This window comes from Spermophilus citellus (genome assembly GCF_964194105.1).
Source record: "Spermophilus citellus genome assembly, chromosome: X".
Taxonomy (NCBI): Eukaryota; Metazoa; Chordata; class Mammalia; order Rodentia; family Sciuridae; genus Spermophilus; species Spermophilus citellus.
The window spans coordinates 146,306,903-146,317,051 of record NC_138190.1 but is presented as its reverse complement, the minus strand read 5'-3'; positions in this window follow the sequence as shown (position 1 = coordinate 146,317,051).

Here is a 10,149-nt window from a genome sequence, read left to right as displayed (position 1 = left end):
TTTCCTTGAAATCTCTTTTCTCCAATGTGAGAATAGGCACTCCTGTTTGATTAGGGGCTACATTTTCACAGAATATCTTTTTTATCATCTTTATCATCTTACTTTCACCCTGTGAATGTTTTTGCCTTTTTTCCCCACTGGGAATGGAACCCACAGGTGTTTAGCCACTGAGCCACACCCATAGCCCTTTTTATTTTTTATTTTAATACAGGGTCTCACTAAGTTGCTGAGTAATCCTCCTGTCTCAGCCTCTTGAGCCACTGGGATTACAGGCATGCACTGCCATACCCAGCAGATGTCTTTGCTTTTAAGACAAATTTCTTAGACAGCATATACTTGGATCATGCTTTTCAATCCATTCTGCCAATCTATGACTTTAAATTTGAGAGTTAAGATTGTTTACTTTCATAATTATTGTGGAGAGATGTTTACTATTTACTGCCATTTCAGTTTTTTCATGTTTGATTTGATCTTAATTTTTCATTTACTTAGCTGCTCTTCTAGAGATATCCATCCATTTGAGGGCTCTGGAGGTTGTTTTTGAATTCTTCCTTGTGCAATATTTTTAAGCATTTTTTGCAGTTCTTCCTTAGTTGTTATGAATTCTTTTAGCTTATGTTTATCATGTTTTTCCAAAGTTTGATTTTTGTTCTCAATTCCGAATCATATCTTTGCTGAATTTAGCAGTCTCAACTGGCAAGTATTTTCTTCCAGAACTTGGATTATCTTATTCCAGGTCCTCCTGGATTTTAGAGTATGAGCTAAGAAGCCAGAAGTGATTCTTATTGGTCTTCCTCTAAATGTGACTCAACATTTTCTCTTGCGGCTTTTAATTTGATCCTTATTGTTTATGTTAAGTATTTTGATTATGATGTGTCTCTCAGAAATTCTTTTTTGATCTTCTCTATTTGGTGTTTTATATGTCTCCTGTATGTGGATATCAATCTCATTCCTAAGGTTTGGACAATTTTTTATTATTTCATTGAAGCATTTCTTAATGCTATCAGCCTGTATTTCAATTACATATTCTGTCGTAGTGACTCTTACATTTGGTTTCTCAATGTTGTTCCAGAATTCTTGTATATTCTGATCATGGTCATTTTTTTTATTAGTTACTGAGTGTTAGAGTTCATATACCCTGTCTATCAGGACTGAAGTTCTGCTTTTTAAGAAATGTAATCTATTGGTGATAATGTCAAGTACATTTTTATTTGATTTATTCTGTCTTTCATTTCCAAGAGTTCTGTTTATAGCCTTTTTGGATTCTCTATCTCTTTTTTGAAATGGTCTTTCACCTCCTATATTTGTTCTCTTACTTTAATCACTTATTCTCTTTTACCTCATTAATTATTTAAATAATCAAATTTTATAATCATTCTCTGGAAGTTCATCTCCTTAACATGTGTAGATTTCTTTGGAAGATTGTGAATTCGAGGGGAGAATTGTTTGCTTCCTCTTATTTTTAGAGATCTTAGATTTGTGCATCTGTTGAAACACAATCCTTCTTTTATGAGAGTGTCTTTGGTGTATAGGACCTCTTTTGTTACAAATCTTATCTTGTTGATTTTTCTTAGCTTTAGTACATAGGCTCAGTGCAATGCAAGTGTTAATTTTATTCATCAATGCCTCTCATTGCCACTGCAGACTGATGATTTAATTTACTCTTAGAGAGCTGTTGCAACACTGTGGGTTCCTATGAACCATCATTTTGGAACATCTCTTTTTGCTCTAGGAGCAGACGTCCAACTGGGGGACCTGAGGTCTATCCCAGTGACTCTTACCTGGAGCCTTGTCCTTGATTTGGGGTTTTATCTTCCCTATACTATGTATTGAAGTTTTCTTGAAGCTTGAGCAGGGCTGGTTTGTGTGTGGAGCCAGATGCACTTTCACTTGGCTGAGGTGTGAGTGCAGCTCAGAAGCAGAGTCTGTACTCTGTGATCTCAGCAGTAGCAACCAATACACAGAATTAAAATAAATGTCCAGAGCCTATCATGACATTTACCAAACTAATTATGATTTAAAAAAGAATGGCAGCATCAGCAATTAGCAACAACAACAAGAAGAAACAACCACAAACTAGATCTAGCATTAAAGTAAAGATGAAGTGGCAACTATGACATCTACAATACTGTAACAACATGAATGATGGGGCAGGAATTATGCAAACTAAATAGTTCTAAAAGATAGTGAAGTTACAGTTCATTAAGAGGAGAGAAGGGCTGCAGGAATCTAAAAGAAATTTTAAAATATTCAAAAAGTGAACAGAGCAAAAGCAGAAGATGGGTAGCAAGTAATGGTATAAAGAAAAGGCATAAAAATAATGAATAGAAAGAAAGAAAGAAAAAGAGAACAAGAGAATTTTGTTACTAGCAGGGGAAGAAAGGAGAAAAAGAATAATAAGGGAAACAAAACAATATCAAAACAAAACAAAACAACAAACAAATAACCTTAAGCTTCCAAAGACAAAACAAGGTGAAATAACAAACAGGTGGAAAATGGTAAAAATGAAAACACCTATGTATACATATTTATTATCTATGAATCAATCAGCACATGCATGCACACAATCAATAAAAATAGAAAAAGGAAACATTCTTAATAAAAAGTGAAGAAATTGTCTCTTTCTCTGCAATTTCATCCCTTTAGATATCTAAGGTGTCTTTTGTTGTGGGATTGTAAATTTGAGGGGCATACTTGTTTACCCATTTGCTAAAGTTTCCAGAGTTCTTGAACTTGAACCATCCATTGAGATGGATTTCTGTTCCTCTTTTATGGGGAGTTGCATTGGTGTGCACTTACCTCTTATAATAAGTTATATGGCATGCTGTCTTCAACACATAGGCTCAGTGCAATCCAAACATAGATTTCAACCATCAATGTCTCTCAATTTGCCTCTGCAGAGCTGCTGATTTAACTCAGTCTTGGATGCTGCTGAAACACCATGGGTTCTTTTGAGCCCAGGTGAAAAAAAAATGACACAAATGAAGAAATATGTACACACACACCTACATATCCACCAGCACAAAAGAACATACACATATACACAAAAGAGGAAAAAAGTCTTGATGAAAAATGAAGGGGCTATCTCTTCTGAGATGGTCAAAGCTGTTGACAACAGTGGCTTTTCACTGTCTATGCCAGACTACCTGCCCTTTTTTCATTTTTTGTTGGGCTATGTACTCCTTACAGAGAGGAAGGCGTGGGGGATATGAAACTCATCGTTTTTGTGTTGCTCATCAATCTACTAGCTGGAGTGGCTTAGAACCAAAGATGGTTGTAATAGGTCTCAGCTTCCCTTTTCACTGGTATAAGGTAGGACAGAATGAGGAGTATTGACAATTGGAGTTTTGTCAGGACAGACTACATCAACACATTCCCAGGGCAGGGCTGATATAGAGTTCCAGCAGCAGCTGGTGGCTGATGGCTGGTGCTTAGCTCTGATGAAAACTTCAAAACGTTGCCAGGTGGTATCTGCTCCAGAGAGATTAGATCAACACACTCTGGAGCCAGGCTGATGTCAGCCTCTGCTGGGCATCTGGATCTTAGGGTCCTCCAGAAAACTCCATTCCTAGGGTGGGGTAGATAACCCTCCACAGGTCTCACACACTTAACTGCCTGAAAATGTGGTCTTATCAGGATCAGGTCCCAAGTTCAATGGTGCCCATCCCCTACCTGTCTACCTTCTGGACTCTTCCAGGCTGGTACCAAGAGCTGCCAGGCCCAAAAGGAAAGTGAGCTTCAGTCCACATTCCCCTCTGTATTGGCAGCCTGAATATCCCTGGGCCAATCCTCTCTGTTTCCATTTCAATCACATTCCACCAGGTACACACCAGACCCCACAGTAGGGGCTTGCTGGTGCAGTCTGGCAATGCTTGCTATGGCCTCCTGGGTTCCCATAGTACAAAGCCATGGCATGACCACTTCAAGATGGCTCCCTGCCTCAGCCTTCCACTCACCAGCCTAGAAATGTGGACCACTTTTCAAACTCCAGTTGGCCACACTGCCTCTGATTCAGTTAAGATCGTGAGACCTCTCCGTTCCACAGATTCACTACCAAATTTTTTCAGTGTGTTTCTCTATTCTTCTGCCTGTGTCACGCCTCCTCTCTGGGGTAAAGTGGTGGCACTGGCACCCCCAGCCAGGCTCCAAGGTATTCTTTCTTGTCCAATGTTCAAAGCACCGGAACTTCTATCTTTCTTACTGTCCATATTGAATTTCAGTGAATTCCCTCTGTTCCCGACCTTGCAGAGAAGCCATATTCTTGCTGCTTGAATCCTGAGGCTTGAAGCACCTGGAAAATATACCCTTCCTCTCTTCCACTATCGTTCCTTCTCCCCTTATCTATTTCTTGAGGTTAAAGAAAAAGAAATAAGTAGGATGAAAATTTAAGTAGAATTCTGTCTTATACTTACTATATCTCATACTTGCTCAGAATACAATAATTCATTGAAAAAATTCCAGTCATCTCATTTAATAATTTCTTTACAACCTAATTTTATTTTTCATATCTCATAATCATTTCTCAAATGTTTCACTGTCTTTGTTATTTTTGAACAACAAAGAACTACAAGCAATAATTGCAATGATGGGAATTTTACAAATTTAATCTCAGGCTCATAACGAATAAAATTAATTCAATTCATCTAAATATTTTTGTAACAGAAACACAATAGAGTTTTAAAAATGCATTCAGGATGAAAGAGATCATGTTCAGATAAATTTATATAGGGAAAGAAGAATGAAAATAAGAGTACAAGGAAGTTAAAATCAAATGTAAATTTTCCAAACCAAGGAAAAGTTTATCCATGTATTTTAAATAGATGATGGTGGGATCAAATTTCAAGAGTATTTAGATTCCATTAGATTCCAATGGGTGCCATTTAAAACACTGATGTTAGAGTTTTATTTTTAAATGTCAATATTACAACATAGCAGAAATTACATGTTTATAACCATTTACGCAGTGAAATACTTTAAATGTCAACTTCAATGTGTGAGAGTATACATAGTTTCTCAGAAATATTGTGAGCCAAAACTGAGCATTCTCCACCTAAGCTGTCCTCCTCTGTGGACTACAATTCTGCAGTAGTCTACAAACTGACTTCCAAGAGACCATCTTGACTCTTGCCTCCTTCAAAACTTTCTCTGCAGCAAGAGTGAGCCTTAAGTGAGAAGCAGGTATCTGGGGGTATCTGTGTAGACAAACAGAAAAATGGAAGTATGGGTGACAGTCTGAGACATCCCTAACCAAGGTGGGAACCAAAGAGATGGCTGAGACTGACCCCAAGACCATGCAGGAACTCATCCTGGTGGGTGCAGACTCTCCTGCAGCAGATGCAAGATAAATTTCAGACTACGTCCAATCAGATCATTGAAAGAATTGATGATAGAAGTAATTGAATTGATGATCTGGAGAAAATCATTGCAGACCTCATGACACAAGCCAGGGTGGAAGAATTGGAAAGTGAAAACAAGATAGGTGAAGTTTGCTAATTACTTTGAAATCTGGAACACCATTTTTTCAAGAAAAAAAGAAGACTGTATGGCTTTTTGCAACTAACTACTAAGTATAGACAGATTTTATATTATAGTGCATTTTTATTAGATATTATATAATGAGTTTTTAGAGTGATTTTTCTCCCCAGTTTCTCAAACATGGTATCTTCACATCTTGGAACTTGGTCAGTTGTACTCTTGATTATTAAACACTAAAATTTTGGAAGTTTTTGGCTCACAATATTTTTTATCACAGTTTTGGCTCACAATATTTTTGCATAAAATGGTCAAATTCTTCAGTGCATTTTTGTGAAGTCCTTTTTTAATGCCATTCTTTTATAGTAGTTGCTGTTTGATAAAAATTGCTGTATAATTTTTATTAGGTAAGTAGTAAATCTTTGGATTATTGTTGGACTTGGTGAAGTAAAACATTTGTAGAGTTTGGATTCTTTCATTTTCAGCACAAAGTGACTGTTTGCTAACACTAAATAATGTGTTGGCTATGCTTTCCAAATGGCTTGAAGTTGTTTATTCAGAAATGTGTGTGTCACTACTTTGTTACCAAAACTAAGAATTGAATCGTAACTTATGACTAGTCTGTGAGATCAGATGTTAAAGTCGGTGAAAAGGAACCATGCCACTGTACTGCGTTAACACATTTAAATACAGGAAATACCCAAATAGCCTGATGTAATGAAGGATTCATTTGTTAAAAGAGTTTTGCTTGAGATTCTAATACTTCAGTAGGCCTCTAGCTGTTCATATACAATGGTTACCACAAAAAAGGTAGAATTTTAAACACAATTATTCCATCATTTCTTTGAGCTACTGATTGAAGAAGAGAAAAATAAGACAGAGAAACAGTGTTGTCTGTGCCAGTCACTTGGCTAGAAAATGATGAGTGACTGGTAGAATGTTCAGGTTTTTGAACTACTTGTTACCTAAATCCTTGTAGAATAGTAATTTTTGTTATTGATATAGAAGACAAAGAAAATAATAGTTACCATTGAAAAAATGCAATGACAAGAGTGCTGAACGTAGAGGCCAACATTGATGACTTGGAAAGCAATCCATGTGATTTTCACCACAAAGTAATTTCCTACAACCAAAATGTGAATACTGGGCTGGGGTTGTACCTCAGTGGTAGAGCGCTTGCCTAGCATGTGTGAGGTGCTGGGTTTCATCCTCAGGCCACATAAAAATAAATAAATAAAATAAAGGTATGTGACCATCTACAACTAAAAAACAGTGAATGCCTGGTAATGTTGAGGAATGGTATGTTCTTGATAAAGGGAAACCAATGAAAACAGTAGGGTTTCAGTTTCACATATCATCAGTCTTGTTTGTATTGCAAATATATAATATTTTTAAAAAGTGAGATTTTTTTCTTTTTAGTTATACAGTAGACTGTATTTTGACATATTATACATATATGAAGTGTAAGTTCCCATTCTTGTGGTTGGACATGATGTGGCGTTACACTGGTCACATAATCATATATGAACATAGGAAAGTTATGTTCAATTCATTCTACTATCTTTCCTATACCCATCCTTCTCCCTTCCCTTCATTCTCCTTTGTCTAATCCAAAGTACTTATATTCTTCCCTCCCCTTCTTTGTTTTTTTGGGGATTGGTTTATTTTGCTTAGCATAATAGTCTCCAGTTCCATCCATTTGCTTGCAAATGCCATAATTTCATTCTTGTTTTTATATATATATATATCCCACATTTTCTTTATCCATTCAGCTGTTGAAAGGGCACCTAGGTTGATTCCTAGCTTAGCTATTGTGAATTGAGCTGCTATAAACATTGATGTGGCTGCATCACTGTAGTATGCTGATTTTAAGTCCTTTGGGTATAAACTGAGGAGTGGGATAACTGGGTCAAATGGTGGTTCTATTCCCAGTTTTCCAAGGAATCTCCATACTGCTTTCCAGAGTGATTATACCAATTTGTAGTCCCACCAACAATGTATGAGTGTACCTCTTTCCCCATATCCTCATCAACATTTATTGTTACTTGTATTCTTGATAGTTGCCATTCTGTCTGGAGTGAGATAGAATCTCAGTGTAGTTTTAATTTACATTTCTCTAATTGCTAGAGATGTGCAACATTTTTTTTTCATATATTTGTTGACTATTCCTATTTCTTCTTCTGTTAAGTGCCTGTTTAGTTCCTTTGCCCATTTATGGATTGGGGTATTGGTTTTTGGGGAGTGCTAACATTTTTGGAGTTCTTTGTATATCTAGAAATTAATGCTCTATCTGAGGTGAAGGTGGCAAAGATTTTCTCCCATTCTGTAAGCTCTCTTTTCATGATCTTGATTGTTTCCTTTGCTGTGAAGAAGCTTTTTAGTAAGGGAATTCCTCAACAAGACTCCTAAAGTGTAAGAAGTAAAATCAAGAATCAATAAATGAGATGGTATCAAACTAAAAGAATGAGCTCTTAAAATGTAAATCTGATCACATTAATCCTTCTTTAAATCCTTCAGTGATTTCCCATTGTGCTTTGAATTAGAACTGAAATCTGCAACATTTTTCACATAGCCTAAGGTTTTGGAAAATGTCTGCCAAGCATGATTCTCAAACCAGCCTTCCACCTTTGCTCACTCTACCTTATTTCATCTCCATGTACATAATATTCTTCCACCACTGACTGTTTGAACATTATTGTACACTTGACGTGGATTGCTTTTCCCTTCCTTCTCATCCTCATTATCTCCTACATGTTCTTCAGGTCTCAGGACCAATGTCACTTCAAAAAGTTTCCATGGGCTGTGGCTGGGGCTCAGCAGTAAAGCACTCGCCTAGCACATGTGAGGCTCTGGGTTCAATCCTCTGCAACATATAAAAATAAAATAAAGAGTATTGTGTCCAACTACAATTAAAAAATACATATTAAAAATTTTTTTAAAAGTTTCCATGTCTTTTCCTACTAATTCATATCCTCTTATCAACTTCTCATATAGCCCTGTGTACCTTTCCTTCACAGTTGTAGTCATATTTGCAATATTACAGCAGTAGCAAGCATGACACTTAAGTCCACAAAGACTAAGAAGTTGTTGTTTTTTTGTTGTTGTTGTTGAAATTATAGTCATTCCACATTCCCATTCCCATCATCAAATCAAACTCTTAACTTCTTTTGTATAAGAGAACCAGGTTTTGGCCTCCCTTCATCCTTCTCCACTGTGGTTTTCAGGACATTGTCCATATTCTGGGCTCTTCACATTTGTCTTGAGACCCTAAAAGGGAAGAGTTGTTTTTATTGTACATATTTAAGGTATACAACATGATGTTTCAATATACTATACACAGTGAAATGCTTATTATATGCAAGCAAATTAATATATCCATCATTTCACATAGCTACCTCTGTGTTTGTTTGTGTTTGTGTGTGGCGGGGGGGTGAGTGCACCTAAAATTTCTCCCTGATTTCCAGTATGCAATTTATATATTATTAACTCTCATTTTTGTATTGTACATTAAGTCTCTAGACTTATTCATTCTACAAAACTGAAAAATTGTATCTTTTGGCCCATATCTCCATTTCCCCATTCCTATACTTTTTCCACCATATTCGCAACCAGTCTACTCTTTTTTTTCTATGTATTTGAGATTTTTTTAGAGTTCACATATTACTGACTTCATGCAGTATTTGTCTTTCTTTCCTGGATTATTTTACTTAGCATAATGTCCTTCATGTTCATCCATGTTGTAATATGGTTGCAAAAGGCAAGGTCTCCTTTTTAAGGCTAAATATTACACACATGTGTGTGTTCATGCACATACAGACACACTGCCTTATTCACTGATAGATGTGTAGGCTGATTCCATATCTTGGCTATTGTAAATAGTGTTGAAGTGAACATGGGAACCTCTACATGGTTCTGATTTCATTGCCTTTGGATGTAAACTCAACAGAGGATTCCTAGGGAGTATAGGAGTTCTAGTTTTAAATTTTTGAGAGATTTCCATACTATTTTCCATAAAGGCTGCAATAGCTTACATTCCCATCAACAGTGTAAAGGTTTCACTTTTCTCCAAATCCTCTCCAATGCTTGTGATCTGTTGTCTTTTTGATAATAGCCATCCTACTAGGTATGAGATGTTATGTCATTGTGGTTTTTATTTGCATTTCCCTTATTATTAGTGATGTTGAGCAACTTTTAATATATCTATTAGCCATCTATATGTCTTCTCTGGAGAAATGTCCATTGAACTCCTATGTCCATATTTATGGGATTACTTGAACTTTTTGTTTGCTTTTTGCCATTGAGTTGTGTGAGTCCCTTATTATTTTGGACATTAACCCCTTATGACAAATACAGTTCACAGATATTTTCTCAAATCCAAAAGGTGCATTTTAACTTTGTTGATTATTACCTTTTTCTGTATAGATTAGTTTTAGTTTCAGTTTCATGTGACCCCATTTATTTATTTGTTTTCCATAAAGGAATTTTATATTAGTCTATTTTATTTGGTTGCCTGAGCTTTTGGTATGATATAAAAAAAAATATTGCTAACACCAATGTCAAGGAAATTTCATCTTATTTTTTTTTAGTTTTATAATCACAGGTCTTTTTTAAAAGTATTTTTTGTTATTTTATTCATTTATTTATATGTGGTTCTGAGGATTGAACCCAGTGCCTCAC